The sequence below is a fragment of the Megachile rotundata genome, chromosome 3 (assembly GCF_050947335.1).
Source record: "Megachile rotundata isolate GNS110a chromosome 3, iyMegRotu1, whole genome shotgun sequence".
NCBI lineage: Eukaryota > Metazoa > Arthropoda > Insecta > Hymenoptera > Megachilidae > Megachile > Megachile rotundata.
Window position 1 is genome coordinate 3,668,052 of NC_134985.1, and position 26,634 is coordinate 3,694,685.

General features: G+C 36.3%; 1 protein-coding gene and 2 long non-coding RNA genes across 12 annotated transcripts in view; 1 reads left to right on the forward strand and 2 right to left on the reverse strand.

The window, feature by feature from the left end:
* Positions 1-26,634, reverse strand: part of LOC100880577 (uncharacterized) — a 789,502-nt gene that overhangs the window by 513,980 nt on the left and 248,888 nt on the right. The gene's annotated exons all lie outside the window — the stretch shown is intronic.
* LOC105663568 (uncharacterized) lies at positions 10,397-12,869 on the forward strand. The gene is made up of 3 exons (XR_001097017.2): positions 10,397-10,599; positions 11,677-11,943; positions 12,514-12,869. It is a non-coding gene; the product is annotated as an uncharacterized LOC105663568 (long non-coding RNA).
* LOC143264068 (uncharacterized) lies at positions 18,557-23,407 on the reverse strand. The gene is made up of 2 exons (XR_013037538.1): positions 20,334-23,407; positions 18,557-20,237 (listed from the first exon to the last, which is right to left on the reverse strand). It is a non-coding gene; the product is annotated as an uncharacterized LOC143264068 (long non-coding RNA).

The following is a 26,634-nucleotide window of genomic DNA, read 5'->3' on the forward strand; positions in this document are numbered from 1 at the left end:
TTCGGCCGCCCAATCAGCGAGTCGAAGTGCGATCGGGTAGATGTTTTATGGCACTTACTACCTGCAAGTACGTCGAGATTTTGCGGTGTACTGGTAGCTTCCATGTAACGCATTTTCTTATTCTAGGTTTTATTCTAATAAAAAGTTATCTCGCTACAATACCAAGATATTTTCTTTGTTAATGTAGAATCACACTTCGTTTGATTATGCTACTATTTCCTGCCTACCCAGTATTACATTAAAATTGTAACGACAGCGTCATAATATTTTTTACAGAAGATAGAATCAATCCGCCTACCAGGCTGACGATTACTTTGTGAACTTACGTATATTATGTTTTTTATCCGATCGAAAAATGAAATCGTTTTTTATACGGCTGTAGGGTATTGATATAATAAATTTTATATAACTCGAGGAACTTGATCAATTCAAATGGCCGGGTTTACTCGTGTATTAATTTTTTTTTAAAATAATCTCATTCGCAATAGTATTAACTACATACAGACAGATACAAATGACGAATGCAGTAAAAATTCGTTTATTGGAAACAATCGAGGATAAAACGTTCGAATAATTGGATTATTCGGATAATATGAATCAGTTGTTTATTTGTTCACACAATACGAGTTCATGTTTACATAACTGAAGTTGATCATACCTGTTGCATTTCATCTATTTGTAAATTATAACACGCTTTGATGCAATAAATAAATTATATTACACAACTATCATATGCCTCTGTAAATATGTATATCGCGTACATAATCTACTTAAAAGCAATTATAATATATTTGATTAATAGTAATTGATAATAATGTAATATATTCAGCGCAACGACACTGTTAATCATAAAATGACTAATTCTTATCCAAATTTTTAAATTTATAATTTCTGTAAATAAATAAGATATTGTGTATCAGAAGTATTCTCCTGCGTATGTGTTTTAAACCATCTGATATTTGTTACCAAGGCAGTTAATGTATCATTATCAGTGGAAATTAGTCTTTCATTGTAACCAATACATTCTAACCTGTATGAAGTTAGCATCCCATTTCGAAAATTTTTAAATTCGCTTTGCCGGAAAATGACATCAGGTGTAGGCTTACAAATTTATCTACTTTCATTGGCCTACAATCATTCTTTAATATTCTAGTTTTTAAATCATTAAATTCTCCTTCTACGGCTGCAGAGCTACCACTAAATTTCGAACATTTAAATGCATCGAGCATTACCGCGGTATATAGTGGAAAATATAATACTAATTTTTTTATTCGGTCGGTCAAAGAAGGAGCAAAGTAAATATTAATATCATCGCCTGTTATTAATTCTATTATCAGTAATTAAATCATTGTTGTCTATTGTCTAAAACTATTTGTTTTTCAGATTCAGTTAAATTTTCCGTTAATTGTGATAGACTCGGATCTTGAATCCTTTCTTTTAAGTATTCATAAGCTACTTGAGCAGGGCTATTTAATCCATTTTTTCCTTTGCCGTATCCTTCGCAGTTGCACAAAATTATAATATTTTCTATTGTATTTTTAAATTCATTAAAATGAGTTATTTTTGTTAAATAACCCATTAATAGTAAATAAAATGTCTTTACTCTAGGATGTAATTGTTTCATTTCTTTCCATTGTGCAACTAAGTGCATGTAATGTACAATGTCTAATCGCAAGCAACATGACGGTAAATGATACTTCATATTTGTGACGTAATTAAAACATTGTTGCAAATAATCTTTTAAATTTTTACAATTTCCAAAAGCTCGTACAACAGCCCCCATCAAAGCTTTATCGAAATCTGTCACTACTTGTTTGGGAATGGCGAAATTCGACTTATATGTACTCCCTACTCTTATAATTTCATTAAACCAGTACAATATTGCGTTAGTATATTCTGCACTTCACTCAGCATTTGAAACACTGGCATTTTTGTTCTAGGTGTTTCTGTTACTATTTGATATAAATAAATATGCGCTGACTGTTCACCAGTACTTTTCGAAGTTTTTTTACCAATGAACCCGTGGCATCGACGCATATGTTACATGGATATTTTAAATTTATTGCCATTTGTTCTTGAGTCCAATAATGGACAAAAAATGGATTAAATCCAATACCATGAATTCTTTAGTTCCGGAGATATTCCCAAAAACATGGTTTTAACCCCCAACTTCGAGGGCTATTTTCACCCCTTCAATGTGAACGATGGCCGCTAAAAAAAATACGTGTCAAATATTTTTTTGAGAACTATCTTTCACATAAGTTTCATTAAAATCGGTGTGTCGCGGTTCGATATGTTTCCTTGTAAGACACATGACGACCGATTTGAAATTGTGATAGGTTCGTTTAAAGTTACTCCTCGCACTCAAACCATCAATGACAAAGAACAGCAGTGGCTAGATAATTATTTGAAAGGCAATTCGAGTTCCAATTTCGACAACTTTGTCATTCCTCGCATTGATAAACAATAAACTCACTTTACTCGCGTAGCGAGTGTACACTGCTAGTAGAAAGAATAAACAAAGGACTACTTTGTTTTACCTTATTATGTTCGTTTCGAACTGCAACAATAATGCTGCTACAAGTAGAACTGTTCACAAACTTCAAAAGAACGAAGGAAAGGCGCATAAAAGGTGCTCATCGTGTTAATATTGGAGCGAGCTTAAAATTTGAATATATCGTGAACCATAAGAGACCCGTTGATGTTGATAATGGATATGGAATGCTCATGGAATATTGTATGTATAAATAAAATTTCAGCATTGAAATGGGATTCATTCGGAAATACAGCCCATATTTTCATCATTATGGCATAATAACCAACGTTAAGAGGAATTCAACAACGTACAATCCTGCGACTTTGACGTAATCTTGATCACAAGAAATTCATAGCAAATAGGAAAATAATGAGCAGAGTAAAATTACAAATAGCACGATTAACTCAGAAAATTTTATTCTAGCAGGTGCTCAAAATAATGATTTGGATCTTCGCCAGACATTGCTTCAGATTTTTGTTTAATTCAGATTTTTGAGCTAAGACTATCTCAAGTTTCTTTTGTTTTCACAATAACTGCTTTCTCATCACCGGTGACTTCGTTCCTCAAAGATAATGACTTGCTTTATGAAATAAATACTAAATACGTCGATCATTCCTCCAACCGTCATCACGAGCAGTTATAGTGACTTTACTATAGCTTAATTAGGTCAATACAGAATGTCCCTCCGAACAGTCAGTGTGATGTACATTCCCATTCCTCTGAAACTTACCTCTATTATCAGAATGCCTTGACAGCAACCGACATGTTCGATCTGCCTCCAATTGCATGACCAAAGCTTGAATAAGCTGACCACAGAATCGGATTCAAGCGGACGAGTTGTACTCCTCCGTGTTTCAAATTATGCACACCCCTTGACCATGTACCAACTGTATGCATATTGCAAGAGATCTGAAGGTGACCCGTAATTCAGATGAATACAAGTAATTATATTCTTATGAAAGGATGGAAACCATTCGAGTGCTTGCTACAAAATTTTTTTAAATCTTTGCTCGCAAATTGTAGTTGTAAAAAATGGAAAACCACAAAAAATTGAAAAAGATGTGACATTGGGATAATTATTACTGCTTAATTTTTTCAGATTTTTTGGTGGAAAGTATCCTTCTAATATCCACGTCTTCTTTTGTCAGTATATATATTTGTATAGATTTACATTCATGAAATAGATTTACATTCATAATTTATGCAAATGATACATTAGTTAACAGAATAAAATTCAGTTATTAATTAATCTTGTGCAACGATTCGATATATTCTACAATGTAAACATTTTTTGCAACTTCATTGGCAAAATGGTTAAAAATTGTATTGGGCAATTGCTTCATGTTTTTTACGTCCATGCTCTTACCCCGATGGATCTGGTTTTTTTAAAAATACTTTTAAATTACTGTTACTTACCTATACACTCTCAGGATAGAAAAATAATATTAAGAAATAACTGAAGTCTAGTGATTACTTTTACGCTCATCTGGATAATACTTCAACAATAATGTATTTCAGATGTAATTGCGAAGTTGAGAAAGCCTAAATAGGTGAAATATTATGACTAAATATCCGTATTAAATTTAATCTAAATTTTAGTGGATATTAGATTGAATAATTTAACATAGAGATATTTTCCTTATTTCTGCAGTATTAAAATATGTTAAATAAATATGCTGCATAACATTTTTGTGGCACTATTACCCGAAACTACTCTGTCAATGGGTAGAATTGAACGAGACACAGAAGGAATTAATTAAAAACATATTTCGTTTAAGATATTTTATAAAAATTTCAGAAAGAATCATTGCATTAATGTGTTTTAAATTTTGTCTCTGTATAAAGCGAAAGTTATTTTTCCAGTGTATAAAAACAGTATATCTTCATTTCAGAAATGCTCAGTTGAACTTCAGTTTTTTCTATTTAGTTCATTAACAATATTCTACATCCTCTTTATAAAGTTTTGTTCATTATTTGTATCCTTTCGCAAAACAACGATGTAAAAGACACTTAACTCTTGTCTGTGTCCCTATACGCTGTAGCCTCTTGCCACAAACAAGGATAAAGTACCCTTTATACATTATGATAAGACTAGAAGTTGTGTTGAATTGTGCTAGTCTAACAGAACTTAAATATGCAAAATTATTCCCGTCGTACGAATATAAATGTATGTTTTCGGCATAAAATTACAGTGTTAAGTGTCAGAAACAAGAGAAAATTTGTATCTTCGCTTGATGTGCTTTCTGACGAAAATAGAACATCTACTGAGTTGTATTAGCACAACTTAAATATGTAATATTATTTCTATCAGATAATTGCAAAGATAGATCTTGGACAATAAATTCCTTTTTATCAACAATTTGTTTCGGTCATAGTCTGTTTAATTTTGTAAATTTTTATCTGCTTCATGACAATGTTCCGCACAAGTTCAGCATAATACTGCATAATCATTGTTTTCTTGAACAGCAAAAAATGGTTGGAACAATTATTCGACAAAAATTTTGCTTCGTTCGCAAACTGCTTAAGTTTCATAATTTTTGTTTGGTTTGTGACACAGTGCCACATGCATATTCGGGGCATAATTCGGCATAGCCATTTCTTTTTTTATTATACGAAATGGCTGTGCACACTCTACAGGCATAATGTAGTATAATTAGTATAAGATTATCTACGAAGTTACCATAAGTGTTTAAATTATTTATTGAAGTGAAAGGCGTGACGTATCCCTTGTTTCATTTCCATGTATTAATTTGTAATGCCTAAAGTTTGTGCTTTTATGTGTAGTCGTAATGAATAAAGCAATGCTTGGGATAATTATTCGTTCCATTGTTTACTTAAAAATATAATGCTTGCGATATTTAGTTAGAATATAATGACTCCTTTTTAATAAACATCTTTAACAGGAAATTTAGACACGATTGGACTTCTACGCCGCATCGCAACAGACCCTTGCTATAACGACATTTGATACTCGAAAGAAAGTGAAGAAGTACACTTCATCAGAAGAAAATAAAAACCGTTTTTACCCTTTAGAAAGATAAAGGGAAAGGGTTTCCTCGGACGTCCACGAAATGATTGCCGAGTTATCGTTTAATTGTTTTATAATCTGTTTACTCGATGTTTCAAACCCTCACTTTCTTCCAACTTAGAATTTTTAAAGTTGCAACATCAGAAAAAAACAATCACTGAAGTTATTTTTGGATAATCATTTACGCGTGTTCGCTTGTTTACCGTTATTTCATTAGGGGCTTAGTGAAAAGTGGTAATGAAATGTAATAGTAAAGTAAGTTCACTGACCCGGCTATGGCATTCGCTACTATGGAGTGTGTATTATTTTTACGAATAGTCACGTTCAGTGAAACGATCCAGTTACGAAGATCCATTTTAACGAAGCAAAATTATTTTTAAACAATGAGTGAGTTTTATTTTAATTGTTTTTCAATTTTGTATAAATTTATAGGTGCAGAAATTTGATTTATTTCAGTTAACGAATAATAACTAGTTTATTCTTTATTTACAAAGAATAAATATATGAACATTTTTTTAATCACTTTAGTTGTCTTTTAACTGAATTTCGACATAAAGGATATTAAACAATTATACTGTTTCGGCGGAAACCGGGTTGTTCATGACTACGATCAGCCATTACTCTCGAATCCATCGCTCTTGCGTCTGCGCGCGCGCTTTTCACACACTTTAATTGGCTGGTATTTTTTATTAATAATTTAAAAACGAAACTTCAAATCCTATTTTTGTAAAAGAAAAAGTTGTACAGATTCAGTTTTTGTCTTCATATGTGATCGTGATGAAAAAAACAATATTTGGGATAACTATTCGCTCCATTGTTTACTCTTAAACAATGAAGGGTTAGGAAAAATGAAGGAGAGGGAGAGTGTGTTTCGTCCGGGATCTGCTTAGACTCAAATTTAGTGTCGTCCGAGTGAAACCGCCTCAAATTTAATACTTGAAAGATTCAATTAGAATATGATAACTTCTTTTCAATAAAGCATTTGATTGGTGATAAGATATTGATATTCTATGCATTTAAATCTGAATGGTCCTCGCTAATTCCTCAGTACTGATCCTATGAAGCATAATCCCTGATCTGTTAATATTGCTTACGGACTACCATACTTTAATATAAAGTGCGCAGAAGTTATAGATGGTAGAAGTACAACTATAGAATATTCACTTTAGTATTATTTAGATGCTTTGCCGAAAATATCTACTGACATGTCTGTAATAACCGTGGGTTCTTTATTTTTGATTCTGACTTATTATTAGTCGGTAATATCATTTCCCGTACCAATAATTTCGTTTTATAATTCGTTTACTTTGGACTAATAATAATCACTTTTTAACCGACTTCGAAAAAGGAGGAGGTTACTCAATTCGATCAGTATATTTTTTTTTTTCTCTCTCTATGTATGTTCGCCGATTACGCCTAGCTGGATGGACCGATCGGAATGAAACCTTTTGCATCTGGTAGGTGCTGACTCCCCATTGGTACCATTATCAAAAAATTTTTCATTTTTTAATTGCAAAGTATTGTTATTACAAAAAACCGGCAACTTTTGAAATAAACTTTTCTCGATTTTGGTGCGCTTTTAATATCTTATCACGGACATGATTCTGAACAATTTTGTTCATATACAAATTTCGCGGAAAGCTTTTGTTTCCGAGATATTAGCGAAAAATTGTTATTAACTTTTGAAATCAACTTTGAACGATTTTAATGTCCTTGGAATATGTTGTTAGGGGCGTGGTTCTGGACAACTTTTTCCTCTTGCATAATTGATGGAAAGCTTTTGTTTTCGAGATATTATCGAAAAACTATTGTTATTAATATTAGTGGGACGCCGTGCACGGGAAAGACAAAAAAGGGCAATTACAATGCACTGTACCAAAACACTAACTAAGCTTTACCGCTCTGACATGCGACTTATACCGCAAGTTGAGTTCACGTTGACGTTGGTGTATTATTCCCATTGCTTGATACAGTCTCCGTATCGTTCTAAAAATGCATCAACTTGATTTGTTAGAAAATTTGTTGCGCAGGATCTGCTATTATTTTTCGGATACTTTGACCCTTGCGCAGTTCTAAGCCGTAAGAGATACACATGCGCAGTAAATTTTTGCAAAGAAAGTTAAAAAAGAACAAATAGATGAAGCACCCTCAATCATGATGTAATTAGTTCGTACTTGTCTCTGAAAGAGTGTCCCTCATTTTTTTTTCTATGCATGTTCGCCGGTTTTTTCCTAGGTGGGTGGTCCGATCGGAACAAAGCCTTTCGCATCTTGTAGAGTCTGACTCTCCATTGGTACCATTACCAAAAATTTTTTCATTTTTTAGTTGCAAAGGATTATTGTTGCAAAAAAAATTGAAAAACGAATATCCATGTTGTCTTTTACTTAATTATGCTCATGGCATTTACGCAGACAAAAAAAATCCCGGAAGAACTGTCTCACAGTATCCTATACAATTCTCCCCATTCCACTAAAAAGCGTGAAATAAAATAATTTTAAGAAAAAAAATACACCGACTTCGAAATGCACTAAAAAGTATAAAATAATTTTTTCATTCAATCATACAATTACGTCACAGATATGAATAAAACCTATTTACTCGTTAGGTAGTATATTAAATATATTTCAACCTTTTCGGAGGCGACGCAAAATTAAAAATACCTCAATAAACGTTGCTGCCAATAACCAGTTGATTGTGGTATGGCGTATTGGAAATTAATAAATCCTGAGAAAGAATACGAACCATTATAGATATATCTGGTAATATACGTAAATGTAACGACTGCATCTTCATTTCGCAACGTTTCTGATAGAAATGAAATTGAATTGACTTCGTTCGCATGAGGAAGCCATGGATATAAGAACCTATAAACAGAGCCCACGACGCGGGAATTACCAAATTTGCGGCAGATTGACTCTATCTTTATAGTATATGCGGCGATCGAGTCTTTCCGTCGCATACTCTATGAATCTTGATAGACCATAGTTACATTCTATACGCACTAACACCTACTTCGCGGCGTGCTGTCGAGTTATATGTATAGAAAAAAAAATAGCTATATATGCTTTGCCTATCTTCGGCTGTCCAAAGGTTGACATGTTCAAGAAAATCTTTTAATTCTGCGCCGCCTCCGAAAAGGTTGAAATGTATTTAATATACTACCTAACGAGTAAATAGGTTTTATTCATATCTATGACGTAATTGTATGATTGAATGAAATAGAAATTATTTTATACTTTTTAGTGCATTTCGAAGTCGCTGTATTTTTTTTCTTAAAATTATTTTATAATACAGTATTAAATTTTCGTAATATCTTTATGGTCTTCTACAGGGTTTACCTGACTTCTTTTAATCGCAATTTTTGTTCCTCGAATAGTAAAAGTTGAATGTCTTCTTTACAAAAAATGATGTTTGTGGTTGGTTAAGCAAAGTCTAACTGAAGAATCTTTTTTAAATTCTTCTTACCTGGAATGTTAGTTTTTGTTTCCCTTTTATGGTAAATACTTTTTAATATTTGTTGTGAGATTCTTTTTAACGGTATAATTAAACCTATAATGATGCGGTTCCCTTTGTAATTAATAAAACATTTTCTAGTATATGAAATTCGAGTACCTAAATTTTTCCCTGTTTGTTAACTCTTCCATCTATTCCTCATAAAGGTTTTCGTTTTTGTCCAATTGTAATAAAATTACTACTAATCTCCTCTTCAGGAATGATTTTTTATTTCTACAATATCTGCTTCTACTGGTTGAATATCAATTATGTTGTCTTTTCCTGATTTAAGTGAACTAAATGTTCTTTTTACATTATTAATTTTAACGGATGTTATAGAGGTTGTTAAGGTATCACTTGATAGTAATTACTTCTTATTTTTAGTTTTTTGAATTAATTCTTTTCTTGGTTCGGAAGAGGAATCTATTCGAAGAAGTTCTTGAAATACTTGTGTAGGTTTTATCGTGTTTTCTCCTATTTCTTCAATTTTCTCCCCTATAATTGCTAGTTCTTGTTTCCTTGCTAATTGTTTAGATTGATCGGATTGATGGACTTCGACATCTATTGTTTCTTTCTTTAGTCTTCTTTTCTTCTTATTTGCTTGTAATGATGAAACTGAATTTCGAAATATTTTCCTCGTTTTTCAAGCTTTGATTACGATACATTGATATAATTATATTTTATGTTATTACAATATAAATCTATTTTAATCATTGTTTTATTTTAAAGATCTAATGTAGAAATTCCGAGTTGAGTAGGATACTCGTGTACGTGTTTCGATTTTTTCTATTTGACTCATTGTCAGAAGTTGCTGCATCCCTTGGGTGCGTGATATGTTAATGAGTGTTTTTTTTTCTCTTAAATTCCGTTGATTCTGAAGTTGAAGTGTATCTTAAGTGTGTGGTGTGTTGATACCATCGCTGCGGTTCCTTTTACTTCTCTCGACTTGGTGGTTAAAAACATGCATTTTGCGTCAATTAGAAGCACGTGAAGTTGAATTTGAGGATTTTTGGTAGTGCATCGGAATTATCATTCTAGATATTTTATTTCATAATTATATTTACTTAATTGTAACTTGCATAACAACAGTCTTATATCGGATCTGACAAATTATTCAGACATATTAAGAGTTCATACAGTAAAGATTTTATATCTGCGAAAATGACTTATACAATATGTGTAAAAAAGTTATCAACACAGGGAGGAAGACCCCTCGATACGCCAGAAGCCCACTCATCGAAAAGTGTAACGTGAACATAGTTCCTGTATATTCGCAAAACAATAGTAATGTAAATGTAAAACTTTTACTTTTGAATTTTTTTTTACGAAACATTTATCAACATATTTGTAACATTCTTCTGATAAAAACGAGTCTAATTATGATATAATTTGGACTATATTTACTGGTTTAATTGATGAATGTTTCTAATGCAGAAGAGAATAACGAATGAGAAAGAAAGAGACGCTGTTATTGTGAGAAAGAGCAAGCATTAAAATTCTGTTCTTACAATCATCAACGCCCTTATGAAGACACGATTAAACGGTAATATTTTAGCTTTCATTAAAAACTTCTTCACAAACAGAACCATCTAGGTGAGAACGAATGGAGCCCTGTTCAAACCAACCATCGTACATAAGGGAGTACCACAAGAATCGGTAATCAGTAAGTACAGTGTTCATTCTATATACGCAAATCTTTCGGGTCTGAGGTTTTACGTATATCGTACAGGTCCTACATTGATTGATATTTTGCCGAACGTAGAAAAGGACAGAAGAGAAAAATAACACGGTCGCCGTTTGCGTATATCGTAAAGGTGCTACATTTCGAGCGAAGGAGATCGAACGTAAACAAACAGTGACCTTCTAGAAGGACACTCCTAATGCAAGAATAAAATTTTTTTATTTTTTATTTATTTTTTGAAATTTTTTCCATCATATTTATAACATTTTTCTCATTAAAATGTGACCAGACACGATATACTTCGGGACATATTTACTTATAATTTCAAGTGTTACGCGTACATCGATGACTTTACTCTAATAAGATATTGCAAGTAAATAAAACTCAAATTACGTCGTGTTTGGTCTCATTTTAGTCAGGAAAACGTCACGAATGTGATGGAAAAAGTTATATAAAAAAATTAGCAATGCTCAAGTATTGCAAACAATCGAACAGACTTTTGATCTTTGCCGACTGCCACGACCGCACTATCTCTGTCTTCTTCACTCGCTATTCTCCTCTGCGTTAGAAACTTTTATCGTCAATTAAACCAGTAAATATAGTCCAAATTATACCCTGTTTAGTCTCATTTTAATCGGAAAAATGTCAAGAATTAATTGGTAAAAGTTTGATAACGAAAAAGTCAAAAATAAAAAAGTTTTATATTTGCATTGATATTGTCTCAAGGATTCACTAAGGCCCGGATCACGTTACATTTCCCGGCGAACGAACCTAGGACGTCTCGAGGGGTCTTCCCCCCAGTGGTGGGGATAACATTTTTGCTTATATCGGAAAGGACATTTTTGCGTATATAGAATGAACACTGTATTACGCTTTTCCTAATAGTAATCAACATCTTAAACAACATCAAGCCGTCAATTTAAGGATTTTTGTTCGCAGACGATTTAACTCTAACGTGTAGCGGGAAAAACCTAAACACTATCATGCAGCTCCTACAGGAAAGCATAAACGACATTCTATTATGGCCCGAAATATCGGGACTCAAATTTCTCCCGAAAAAACGAAATACATAATCTTTTTCAGACAACGCAAGAAAATCTCTATATGCAAAACACTGAAATTGAAAAGGTAGACAGCATTAGGATACTCGGACTCAACTTTGACCACAAGCTAACCTGGGGACCACACATTAAATATCTAAAAACCGTATGTACAAAAAAAATGAATATCATAAAAACTTTAGCAAATAATAGCTGGGGAGCTGACCAAGAAATTATTATACAAACCCACCAGGCATTAATTCGATCTAAATTGGATTACGGGTCAGTAGTGTATAACTCAGCTAAACCCAATACCCTGAAAGCAATCGACTCAATTCATAATGCCGTTTTAAGATTAACCACGAGATGTTACAGAACTAGTCCCATAAATAGCATACTATTAGAATCAAAAGAACCACCGCTAGAACAAAGAAGGAAATACCTAAGCCTAAAATACGCAGTTAAAATCTCCTCCACTCCAAATAATCCTACCTACAACAACATATTCACTAATAGGTATACACACCTACAAACCAAAAAACCTAAGTCTCCAAATTCATTCTATGGAAAAATTGCCAAATACGAGAGTCTTGCTGATATCACATCGACCCCGATCATCCTACGTAAACATAGGAAACCAGCTCCCTGGACCCAAAAAATTCCAGATACCAACACCGACCTCGCACTATTCCCCAAAGGTCAAGTTACTAGTATTGAACATAGATTTAATTTTCAGCGACTATGTAACAAATTCCCAAACCACCAAAGGATACACACTGATGCATCAAAAAATGACCACCAAGCAGTAGGAGCTGCCGTCGTCTGCAATAGCACGATCTAAAAAATCCCTCTCCCAAAAGCCGCATCCATCTTCACAGCAGAAGCTTGAGCAGTTCTTGAAGCCTTAAACTACGTGCAGGGCAATACTGTCAACCCTCCTATAATGCGGTGAGTGCGTACCGCGTTATATGGAAACCGCGCTATAAGAAACTCGGATTTAATCGTACAAACCAGGCTAATTCGTAGCGCATTCTATGGAAACCGCCTACCGCGTTGTATGGAAACCGCGCTATAAGGAACTCAGAATTAGTACAAATCACATCATTCGTACCGCGTTATATGGAGACCAATAAATTATAAATTATTTTTATTGAATTGAAGAGTTCATATAAGGAAATGATAAAAAAAAATGAAACAAAAACTAAACTAAAAAACTGTTTTCCAACAAAAACAAGAAAGACTTTTGTAAAATTATGTAATCTTTCAACACTCGTCCTCGCTATCAGATATGAGTCGCCTAACTCGTCTTCTTTTAATGGGCAAAATGTCTTCCTCACTTGGTTCATCTTCACATTGGTTTTCGATTGTAGCTTTTTTTTCTAACTTCACTAAAACCTCTCTATAGGAGCGCACCGTTGAATGATCAGTTTGAATGAAATGAAGTTCTAATTCTTTAGCCAAATTTAGCCCTTTTTTCACATCTTGTAAATCGAGATTTGGCACCCATTCGTTTTCCTTATATTATCTGCATTTTTCTTTAAGGTTCGAATTGTAGATTCATTCAAATTTGTTGATTTTGCAACAGACGATATTTTTTCCCCGCCATTTAAACGATTTAAAATTTGGATTTTATCTTCAAGCGATATAAACTTTCTTTTTAATCCTTTCCTTGTTTCTTTTGTGTTTGACATGATGCAAATCTAGGGTTAATAATTACTTTATTATTATTATATTAGAACAAATGAAGAATATTACTTACAGTATTGTGTAATGTTGTCCAATTATAAACCACAAATTAAGCAGCAAAAAGCTAAACGAATGGACGGTGCAGACAAAATTTTAGAAAGAATTGGTCACCAACGAGACGTACTGTGAAAGAGCTCTGAGACGACTGAAACCGATGCCGTAAACGGCTAAGAGATAAGCTTGAATGTTTATATAAACATATCCAGTTAAAACCATACATTGGATGCACGGAAAGAACTGATGGGACGTTGTTGAACGGAAACCGCGCTGTAAGAGTACCGCGTTATAGGAGGGCTGTCGCAATTTCAGCTCCGCGTTATATGGAAACCGCGTTCTGAGAGTACCGCGTTATAGGAGGGTTGACTGTAATAACCTACCTTCCATCATCTTCACAGATTCTATGAGTGTCATCAAAGCAATAGTAAACCCAATCAGTGAAACCAAACATGAAGTTATCCTAAATATCCATTACACATATACGGATCTTATCAATATTGGATATCATATAACCTTAGCCTGGGTCCCATCCCACCAAGGAATCGAAGGAAATGAGTTAGCCGATAAAGCCGCCAAAGAAGCAATATTGTCCCCGCCAGATAACAGCCGGAGACAGATTCCATACCAAGACCTCATTGTCGCAGTATACCACACCGAACGACAAGCATGGAATAAAGAATGGAATACTTCTAAGTATATAGAAACACACAACGTAACTCAAGACTTCTACGAAACAATGCCCAGTAACAATATTAAAAGGCAGGACAGGATTATCTTGGCCAGACTTAGAACCGGTCATTGTAAACTTACACATGAGTGCTTTTTAAAAAAAACAGAATCACCAATATGCAAATAAAGATAATGATTTGCGTATATAGAATATTTACTGTATATGTATAGCTCAACAAGGTGTAGGAAATAGGACCCAGTCGTCGCTAATGACCTGAAGGTGGATGCGACGTAAAACCTAGATTAAAAAAAAATTCTATTCTATTGTTTTTAATGTTAATATGTTCAAACTTTTATTATTTTCAGTCCTTTTTTATACTACTTTTACCAACATAGTTGTCATGTTTCCCTAATTAAAATAAGTCCAAACGCGACGTAATTCGGAACACATTAACTAGTAATAATTTATTCAAGCGACGTGTTCGGTATAAACGCAACGCTTGGATACAAATACATAAATATACATAATATGTTTCGAATTAAATCGTGCGTGATTCATATTAACCAGGAAAATGTCACAAATGTTGGTAATATTTTCATTGAAAAGAAATAAAAATTGAAAGGATTTATATTATTGTTACTGCTTGTTTGCGATCGATTGTTTGGACATCCCCTTCGCTTGGTATCTTTTTCTATCTTCGACAAAATCAATCAATGTAGGATCAATATGATATAAACGAAGGAGTTTATAATGAAATCTCTCAGATATTTACTGTAGTTAGCTACAAAATAGAAGTTTTTTCCATGTATGCAGAAGTAAAAATGATCGACTACATTAATAATGGAGAAAATTTCCATTCAATCAAGGAATGTTGTGTTCTGGTATTACTTAAAATTCTTGAATTACATCAAATTAATTGTCCTTTTCTTGACTGATTCCATCAATCTCAAAATTACTTTTGAGTAATTGACTGCTTTAGTAAAATTCTTCTCATGTTTCTTTAAGGATTACGAAGACTCGCAGCTGTTGTAAAGACAATTCGAATTTTCAATCCTTCTCAGCTAAATTAGATAATAGTTTTCTATTTTAGAGAAGTTCTTTATAAAATCTTTGTAATAACTAAGTCTTATTATATTGCATGTTTTAATGGTACGTGGAACTGAAAATTCTGTGACTGCTTTGCTCTTCTTTAAATCACATCTTACTCCATCTTCCTCTATTACATGTTCCAGAATGTTACTTCTTTTTTGATAAATTTACATTTATCTGTGTAAATAGATTTGCTTCCTTCAATTTATTTCTGCTGAATATAATTGCGTCTTTTTCTGAGGAAATGGCTAAAATAACGGTATCTCGCAGATTAATGAACAACTATAGATAGGGTGGTCCTTATTTTCCAACTTCTGACTTTTTTTTTATCTCACCACTTAAAATTTTAAAACTTCGCGAAAAAATGATAATGTCAAAGTTTCAGCATGATTAAATGGCAGGAACCCGTTTCGCAATTCTGTTGAAGTTTTCAAACTTGCACAATTTGAGGTTAACGTCGGATATGTTTGTGATCTTATATTTTGAAAGTATTAGTGAATATTTTGTAACAAAAATAAATTTTTTTACACGTTTAATACTAGCATTTGCATTCAGTTTTTAACAGTCCAAAATTATTAAATTTTACAAACAAAATTATTAAATGTTAACGTTAAACTTGATGTGTAACGTAGTATTTGAGCCTCCGGAGAATGTGACTGCTGCGCAACATTGGGGTGTGAACAATTTGTTCAAAAGTTGATAAATTTTCTAAAAATCTTGATTATATCATAAATGAATTTCTTTTTAGATAAGTATAAACAAAATATTCTTTATTTTAATCATTTTTGTGAATTATACCATCATGTTAAGTGTTATATGATTCCTTTTTTTCATAAATCATATATTTCTTGGCTAATTGCGTCTTTGTAAGTTTGTGGATACTGATATTATTTTACATTAATCAATGCGTTACTTTGTAATAACACGGTAATAATTTATTTGTTGCTTCTAATTCTTTATCTGCTAAATGAAAAATACCTGCATGTTTATTAATTAATGTTTCAATGCTTGCTTTCTCTCTGCAATAGTCCAACTGCAATAGTTTCAATAGTGTTTTTATATGTTCTGTTGTATTATAAAATATGCCAAATGCTTCTTCGTACAGTACGCTTACTTACTTTAATATTTCTTGTGAAGATATACATGACATAAAGAAAAGTAACTCCATTTTGATTCATAATAACAGCGTTTTCGAAATGTATGTGTAGATGTAAATTTAATTTTAGAATAAATCCTCTGTCCCTGTTTCGATATAAAATTTTCACTGGTATGACTATTTTTATTTTGGTCGGAATAGTAACTGAATCCTTGAAATAGAACGGTGAAACCTTTCATTATAATTTCTGATTTGGATTAATCGATATTTGCACTTTTATTCTGGAAATTCTATCTCCGGTATACCATCTTCAAGGATTAATTGGTTTTTCACGATATGGGAGATAATTTTACGTTCAGCATTTCCACTTTTATATACTCCAAACTAGAAATACAAGAAACTTATACACGAATAATAGGTGCATTAAGTAAACCTGCATTTCTTGTAATTAAGATCAGATACAGAACTTATCATTAACGATGTAGTTCTTTGTAGAAATTTTTACTTATTGCGTGTATAGTTGCATGTTTGTCCCTTTCGGTACTTATTAAACACAAGCTTACCTGTTTACATAAATGTTCGTTTAAATTTTAATTATATCTTCATACTCCTTTCTCTGATATTAATCGATAGTGTACACCCCGCTTTTACAGTCAGTACATGTGAGAATTCGATTCATTTGAAGCCAAGGAATTAGAATAACTAGATTCCATGAAGCTGGATTCGTTAGTATCCTAGGAACTTGATTTTAACTGTTTTTTTGGCTGATTGGAGCTTGATTGAATCAATCTTCTCTGCTGATTTAGTAAAGTTTAATGTGTAGGAATTCGGTTCAGTTGATTGATTTTCCAACAAGTTTGTATGGTACACCCAGAACGTTAGCAGTGTTGGCAGAACCTAGGTTGCTGTTGGATACGCGACACATATTGTCCTGCATACATGTGACCCATTAGTATTGTGTTTGTATGTAAAACAGTTTCTGCGCTGTACAAATTAAGTTTATTCTTCCGCCTTTTTTCGGCAGAAGAATCTTTATTTTTAATCTTTGTTAAATTTTCCTTATATTCCGTCACCATTAATAATTCAATTCTTTGATTCCGTTAGTTTCTCAGATCCATTACATTGTTAACAAGATTTGGTTATTCTAATTCATTGCAATTTTTATGTCGGCTATTATTATAATCGATATCCATCTCATTTGGCATCTTTACCATTTTCGTCATAATTTGAAGTAATGACTATAATGTAGCAAAACATGTTTTTAATCCTGTAATTATTTCTTTAATTATGTTGTTTGAAATTACTTTTGATACCCGGTCAAACAATTTATATTTGATTAGTTGGATACATAATATGGGCGAAAGCATGCTGTTAAAATATAAACAACTTTTTGTAAATTGATATACTAATATGGTCATTAAAAAAGATACTATATCTGTGGGATTACCTAAATTGATTTCAGAAAATGTGAGACATATGTCTGTATTAGCTGTTTGCTACTTGTAAGTTGTTTTTCTAAACTACTTTTAATTAACTGTAATATCAATTATAGAAAATAGGCTAGGAAATAAAATAATTCGGTTTGAAGAGAAGCTCTGGAATGAGTGTCGGAGATACAGATTTCATTACGTATGTATAGACTCTACCGGTCCTAGTCTTAAATTAAACTTAAGGTACACAACTGTATTTTCTTAAATAAAGTTACGAAAAAAAAACAGATTACACGATTTTTGTATGTAGTAAAAGCACATCAAATAATATACAGTGTGTCCAAACAATATACCCTTATATGTTTTTCATATACATTTTGTTACATTCCTTTTACTCATATTATTTTTTCCTGACAAGAAAAACTTCAACATGTTACGAGAAGAATCCTATTACCACACAGTGGACCAGTGATACGTATCTACAGGTAGGATCAGAATCATGGAGTAGAAGAAAGCAATTGATTATATAGCATTGTTGTCTATTAAAGCGAAGTATTGGAGTTTTAACTGCAACAGATACTAAAGCTTCGTGGTTCAAAAAATTGTTTTGAACAACGCTTTTTCCCCCTCTTCACCCTCCATCCACCGAGGAGAAGTCGCCGTCCCCGGTCGCGGAGGAACCTCTCCCTGAGCGACGGAGGCGCGGGATGGGCCCACCGAAGAGGAGTCGCCGGCTGTCCGGCCGCGGCGCCACCCCGTCATCGTCCGCGAGGGCGACCGGCAACCCGTCACCAAGGAACGCCAGGTCTGGGGACGAGCCCACCGAAGAGGAGTCGCCGGTTGTCCGGCTGCGGCGCCACCCCGTCATCTTCCGCGGGGGCGACCGACAGCCCGTCACCGAGGAACGCCAGGTCTGGGGACGAGCCACCCCCAACCGCCACCTTGACAGGGCCCCAGGACCTGGCCGCAAGTCACCGTGGGATGGCCCATCCCCGACGCTGATATCCTCGAGGTGGAGGAATACCCCGGGGAAGAAGAGGAACATTTCGCAAAGCCCACCCTTTCATTTGCTTTTTCGTTCGTTACCTCGAATCTACGCGTTCAATTTTCTTTTTCTTTTGCTTCTTTTGCTCCTTTGGTCTTTGATTCTTATAGTGCATTTTTTTTTATTGTGTGTGTGTGTGTGTGCGTTGTGTTGGCGTTTCAAGAACGTGCAACGTGCGTCGCGCCGTGTGTGGATTCGTCGCCGCCGCCTAGGTGGAGAGAAGCTGGACCACTGCGCCTGATAAAGTAGGAGTTATCTCCTTATCCATTATATTTCTGTTCATTTGCGCGTGGGTGAGGGTGATAGGACCCCTGGCCCCAGTGACGAGGAGCCTAGGGACCCTTACTTTCTTTTTTTTTTTTGCTTTTCTTGTATTTGGTACATTTAGGACCAGCGTCTCCTTATTTGTCCAGGACCCCTAAGAGGGCGTGTTCCTTCGCGAGCGTTCTGTTTCTTCTTCTCTTTTGTACTCGCGCGTACTGTGAGCCCCCGCGCCGCGAAAGCCTCCCTCGCAATTGGCGAGTCGAACCCGTATCCTCAGCCGTTGCTTGTAACGCGTGGGGCCCACTCTATTCTTTTTTTTCTATTTTTGCTTGCGTGGCCTATTTTAGAGGCCCGAATAAAAGTTTCTTTGTTGGATACCTAATCGCGGGTCATTTACTCATTTTCTGACCCCCTCTGACTTCCACTCCCGATCGAGCAGCCGGAAGGGCGATTTCCTCGGACGCGTGCATTGGCACTGGCGCCCTGTGAAAGAAATCGTCCGTGGGTGTGCGCGTCGGTACGTGGAGGGATGCTTTCCCTGGCTGCCCCCCACCCTAGGGAACCTCTTCCTGGTTCTCCCACCGATCCGTCACCAGGAATAAAAGATAATGTTTGGAAAAGGATTTACAAGGGAAGGCACGGAAGTATCCTCCTCCGACTTTGATGAAACTACTACGTTTGTTAAGCAGGCAAAAATAAGGGACATGTACTTTTTTATCGGCTGAGACGCGGGTTTAACGGATGAAACGAGCCCTTAAAGTTTCGACCCCTTTTTGACTATCTCGAAAACCATACGAGATACATTGAAACTTCTAATAGGAAATTTGTATGGCTTATTGCGTATAACAGGATGTTAACGAATTGTGCAAAATGTAATTTATTTATAATAAACAAATTTTTCATAACCTTATTTTACAATTTATTCAAATTTGCATAATAACAAAAAATGAAGAGAATTTTATTACAAATCCATTGGTATATACTATACATATAGCTCAGCCGCTAGGCTCGAAGCTGTCGCTCCCGCTTCTCGGCGCGCGTTTGTAGGATTTGTGAGGATTTGTGTGGTCAGTATAAATGGTAAATTTGCGTCCTTCCAACATGAACCGGAAGTGTTTAATTGCTGCATAAATTACAAGCAGTTCACGGTCATATGCGGAATACTTTTGCTGTGCCGGCGTAAGGTGTCTCGAGAAAAAACTCAATTGTCGGTGTTTACCTCCAATTTCCTGCTGTAATACGGCACCAATTGCCGTATCTGAAGCGTCGATGTGTAAGGAGATGGGAGCTTCTGGAGTAAGAAAAGCCAGGAGTGTGGCTTGTGCTAGTGCTGTCTTGATGTTTTTGAAGGCTTCCGTCATTTCCTAATTCCACTGCAACTTGGTTTGGGAATTCTTCTTTTTTCCCGCGACTGCCAGCTGGAGAGGAGCCTGGATCCGCGCGGCATTTTTTATGAAACGGTTGTAGAAGTTTATCATGCCTAGAAAACGTCTGAGTCCTCGTACAGTCGTAGGTGGCGAATACTCCAAGATTGCCTGAACCTTTTCGGGCAGGGGTTGCAGTCCGTCTGCGCTCACTCTGTGTCCGAGGAACTCTACAGCGGCGGCTCCGAAAGTGCATTTGGAGAGTGCGTTTTCCGATGCGACCAGGATATCGTCGATGTAGACGAAACAGAAGTCGATGCCGGAAGTTACCTCGTACATGAACCGCTGGAACGTTTGAGCTGCATTACGTAGTCCGAAGGTCATGAATGGAAATTCGAAAAGGCCGAAAGGGGTGATTATAGCTGTCTTCGGAATGTCCTCTTCTCTGATGGGAATTTGTTAATACGCCCGTGCCAGGTCTGTTTTAGAGAAAATAGTGGCACCGTGAAGGAGGTGGGCGCAGTCCTGCAGGAAAGGGATGAAATAACGGTCCGGAACGGTTGCTGCGTTCAACTTCCGGTAGTCTCCGCATGGTCGCCAGTTTCCATTCTTCCTTGGAACCAGGTGGAGTGGACTAGCCCAGGGGCTTTTTGAAGGGCGACACAGTCCTTGCTGCAACATTTTTGTCGCGCGGCTTTTAAGCGATCAGGGGCGAGGCGTCTCACGCGAGCTGCGACTGGTGGTTCCTTGGTCTCATTGTCAATGTAGTGCTGGATCTTGTGTGGCACCTACGGCGGAAGAATGGTGTTCCGCGTGATGGTGGGGAATCTTGCCAGGAGTTTTCCATACTCGGTAGTCTTCTCCATAACGTGGATTTGTGAGGTTGGGTCGATCCTTAGTGTCCCGTAATTGACCAGGGAGATATTTCCATCGACAAGTTTCCTGTGCCGAATGTCCACCAATAGATTGAAATGGCTCAGAAAGTCCGCTCCAGTAATTGGCCTCTGCACGTCGGCGATTACAAAAGGCCACTGGAAACAGCGGCGCAGGCCTAGGTCCAACTGCAGGAGTTTCTGTCCATAGATGTTGATGTTGGTATTGTTTGCGGCGAAAAGAGTGAATTCCACCCTGTGCCGGCGATCGGTGCGGGTGGCCGGGATCACTGAGACGTCGGCGCCGGTGTCGACCAAGAAAGATAATTTGATTGGTGCGTCGTGGACATGCAGGCGACGTGCTGGTTTGTCCCGGCTTTCAGTCGCCTGAAATAACCGGCGTTTCAGTTTTCCGGCGTGATCTTCCATTGGCATGGCTGTTCGCACCTTCGTGCACGTTGTTGGTAGGTGCGATGGTACCAAGACCAACCCTATGTGTAGACGTCGTGGGCCATGCCTCGTCCTCGGTTCGATCCGGGGTCCTACTCCTGCCGAATCGCCTCCTCGAATTTCGGCTTCCCCGGTGCGGGCTTCAGCTTAGTCGTGATGTCAGCGCCTGTATTTGTTTAGTTAGTTCGTGGACCTCAGCGCGGAGGGAATTTACCTCGGAATCGGATGAAACGCTGTTTATCACTTGAATGCTGATTTCGGCAGATTTGTCGGCTGCCTGCGACAGTTTTCCAAAATGGTGGCACACGCACACCGATCCGGGCGGCCTCCGGTGTGGGTTGCGAAACTGGCTCGTTGTTGGTGTCGTGGGTTGGCAGTGACATTTTTGATCTTCGAAATCACTCACTGTATCGAGATCACGTCGGGGTCACCAATGAAGTGGTTGCGTGGATTAAATACGCGAAGTTGACTTAAATTAATTTATTAAAATTAACACTTAATTATTTTACAGACTAGCTATATATAAACTATTGACTAACAACTATGAACTATTAACTATAACTAAAAAGCATAATGTATAAAATGAAACTCTGTACAAATTAGCGAGCGCGTGTAGACGAGGCGAAACTTGAAGTTTTCGAGTGAGGGCTGGATGACGACTGGTTAACTGACCCGCGAGCCGGCTGATTTTTATAGGCAATTGTTTTTCACGAAAGTTCTTGATCGCAAACGTTCTCGCGCGAGTTATGTGGCCACCTGCAGTCGGGCCTTATCGCCACCGGCGGGATGAGGCCCCGCCATAGACGAAACAAAAGATAAGAGCCGTGGGTACCATCGCCTCGGCGACGAGACACTGATTCATTATTAATTAAGCCTGTGGCCTGTACGAACGGACAAAAGAATGAAAAGAGACGTACTTATTTCAAAGTATTGTGTATTTATTTTAAAAATCATCCGATCATCCCGTAATATAACTCGCGCGCCTCGACGCGAATGTTCTCGCACGCGTTTCGTCACGAATGTTCTTCATGCTCGCGCCGCATAGCGAAAATTCGCGCGCGTCCGAAATTTTCGGCGGCGGTCCGCCACATTATGATAATTATAAAATAATAATTATAATATTAATAATAATAAAATTAATTTAAATAATCATAGAATTATAAAATTGAGTCTGAGTATTAGCAGTGAAAATTTTATAGTAATGGTTAATAAAAGACAATTTTAATTTTAATAACAGACTTTGACACTTTGTACTGACTGCGTCATATATCTGTAGATATCAGTAATTCATAACATGAAAGCTAAAGGTCACAGAAAAATTTATAAGAATCTCTGTTTCCAAGATTTTGATTTGAATTTACTACGAGTTTATAATTTATTATAGTTTTCAGTTGATCTTATGTTGGGTTGTAAAAAACAGCATTGTTGTTTTCAAAGAAGCTAAATTTAAATTAATAATAATAGATAAAGCTAAAGATGAGAAGAAATGAACTATAAGGAGTATGTGACGAACTTTTGTGGTATAATAAGGTTATGTTGTAATGTCGAAAAAATGTTTCACCGTTTCATTTTTAATAAGCTAATTTTAAAAATTAATCAAAAGGCAACGGCTGTTTATATAGACATTAAGTATAAGACATTGTTAACATCAATTATAATTGACATTTTTACGTCATTAAGTTAGATAATCATTTTTAGCTTTTCAGAAAGATTCTAAAGTTCTGGAATTAATAAAATCATCAAAGCTTTCCATTATTCTTTTTTTATAGTCAAATATTTCATATACGAAAATAGTTCAAATGTTTAATATTTTTCATAACAATATACTGTGATAAAGGGAAATCATGGAAGAAACATGCAAGATATGTTAAAACATTTCATTCATTTAATTTATCATTCAAAAGACGTACGAAGAAGTATTACTATTTTTACTACAACTCTTGCTATTTTCTTCTTTACTTCTTCCTTACTTTTGCATTTGCTCTAACTACTGATAGTATTTATTCGAAAATATTGTTTTTCTAGCATTTAGCGTGTGGTATTAAAGCCTTGCCATAATTACTTTAGTAAAGGTAGATATCTTTAAAATGACCACTTATTTTGCACACAATTAATACTGAAAAAACTCGAGGAACATTATGTTAATTAATAAACTTAAAATAAGACTCTGTTTTTTGTATCCATTATTTTCTCTTATGTACCAATTTCCTTTTTGGCCTATAACTTGATCATCATTAATAGGATTAAAGGATTCAGCTTTCAGCTAACATCTCGAGTACGTTCTGGACGCAGTGGCACATCCGCTCGGAAACTCTCGAACTTCGTTGCCAAATGATACTTCTTTTAAGACGACGTGATGGTACTAGCTTCCCGTGTAGCTGTTCGGTGAAGTAGCAGCTATTTAAGCAAATTTGATTGCAATTGCAAGCCCTTTGAACTTCAACGGAGAAAAAGCTCTGGAAGCTGATAAGCCGTCATAGAGAATCGTGCAACGCTTTGTCACTGATCTATTTAAAAGTTTTAGCGTTTCATCTTGGAAAATAAAGTTGTATAACTTGCAATTTTTAACCGACTTCGAAAAAGGAGGAGGTTACTCAATTCGATCAGTATTTTTTTTTTTTTTTTGTCTATGTATGTTCGCCGATTACGCCTAGCTGGATGGACCGATCGGAACGAAACCTTTTGCATCTGGTAGGTTCTAACTCCCCATTGGTACCATTATCAAAAAATTGTTCATTTTTTAATTGCAAAGTATTGTTATTGCAAAAAACCGGCAACTTTTGAAATAAACTTTTCTCGATTTTAGTGCGCTTTTAATATCTTATCACGGACATCATTCTGAACAATTTTGTTCATATACAAATTTCGCGGAAAGCTTTTGTTTTCGAGATATTAGCGAAAAATTGTTATTAACTTTTGAAATCAACTTTGAACGATTTTAATGTCCTTCGAATATGTTGTTACACGCAAATATTTAAATCCTCCTGAGGTTCTTCAGATAAACGCATCGAAAATATATTTTAGCGCCACTTCCTGGGCGATGCAACGCCAACGCCTAAGAGAGGGGGAAAAAGGGACCGAGGCTTAGCTACGCGCGATGCACGCAAGTCAGTTTTTTTTGTGCGTTACGCCCTAGTGGTTTTCCTTTCTTAAATTCAATTTCAAAGTCATTGATATTTTGCAACGAATTCTAACACCGTTTAGTTATCAGGTATGTAAGCTATCATACCCTAAAACATTTCCATAACAAAAAAAACGCTGTCGCAAGACCCGTAGAGGCGTACGTTGTAACCGTACAAGGCACGCTCACATATTAGCGATTCATAGTTCGCGGATTGCGGGGTGGGGTAGAGAGCAATTAGGCAAACGATTTCGTCACGTGTCCAAATAACGCATGCGTGTGATCCCCTCCAGGTAACAGGTGAGCGATCGACCCGCAAGCCATGGGATCGATCGTCACTCTGATCTCTATCGGCTTCTAGATCACTCGTCATCCTAATAAGGGGGTCCGCCTAGCGAAAAACGGAACATAGCTTGAGTCAAACTGACTATCGAACACGCAGTAAAACGGCTGGTGCTCGTGGTTATTGTTCGCGCCTCAAACTGAGGAGTCGTCGATCCAAACTGTATCACGGCACGGTTACGCGTTATTCTCGCGATTTGGAAAATCGGAGATTTTGCATCCGGGGGATCAGAGTCAATTAGGAAAGCCACTCCAGGTTTACGTACATTCGAAGATCCGAGAACCGAGACTCACTTATTTCTAAAAGGCGCCTCTCCCATCTCGAGTACTAGCGAATGTCGTACGAGTGAAGCCAATGGTGATAACGTGTTTGAGGCCCTAAAAAACTCGTTTTTCATCCATTCCTGAGCTCAGGCATTTTAATGCAATTTGGAGTGCGAAGTAGGTGACGTGATAACTCTAATAGACAGGAAACTTCCAAGTTATTGTTAATTTGAAAATCGGAGAAACGAGACCTGCTCGTTCAGACGAGTGCCTCCCATCTCACGTATAGACGAATTACAAACGAGCAAAGCCAGGGGTGATAACGAAGCCTTCAGGCCCCAGAAACCCTCAGGTTCGTTATTCACTCTCTCCTGAGCTCGGGCAGTTTACTGCAATTTGGAAGTTCTTTTTGGCGTGACTCGGAACCAGAATTGAGGATTTGGAGCTATCGTTACCCTTGCGTGTTGTGAGTTACAGAGGGGCCGGAACCCACACAATTCTCGAGTGTGCATTCCCTCTCTTACTGTTAGCTCATAGCCACAGTGGCGTGGCGAATGTCAAATGTGATTGAGTGGCTAAAAAACCCACTGATCATATTTTGAACATTCCCGTGTCACACGCTCTAAAGAGCGTAGTCTAACGATAGTGCGCCGTAAGTGGAGCACCAGCGTCCTAGCTAGAATAACTTCCAAACAAAGTGTTAAAGTCAAAAAAGGGGTTTTTATCTCGCGTGTCACTTCCCGCGGCCTTGTCAAGGCCGAATATATACTTACCACGCGAGGTGACGAACGCTCGTCTGGGTATAAACTTTGGTAGCTAGCGAATTCCAAAATCGTTTTTGTAAACTCTCCGGAGTAATAATAACAGAAATCAAGTCTAAAGCGGATATCGCAATCTCCCATCAGCTGATTTGCTTTGCGAAGAATTGTGCCGTTAGTATCGCGGGGACACGTTCAAGCGCTCGGGGCATAAAAACAAAGAATTTATAAACCACCCATATTAAATACCAAAATTTAATAAATTTCGTGTGTATCAGATTTCAACGAGTGTGTCATTGGCTGAATTGCTATCCTTCCTCTTGCCTTGAAATCTTTCAACGCGAACCCT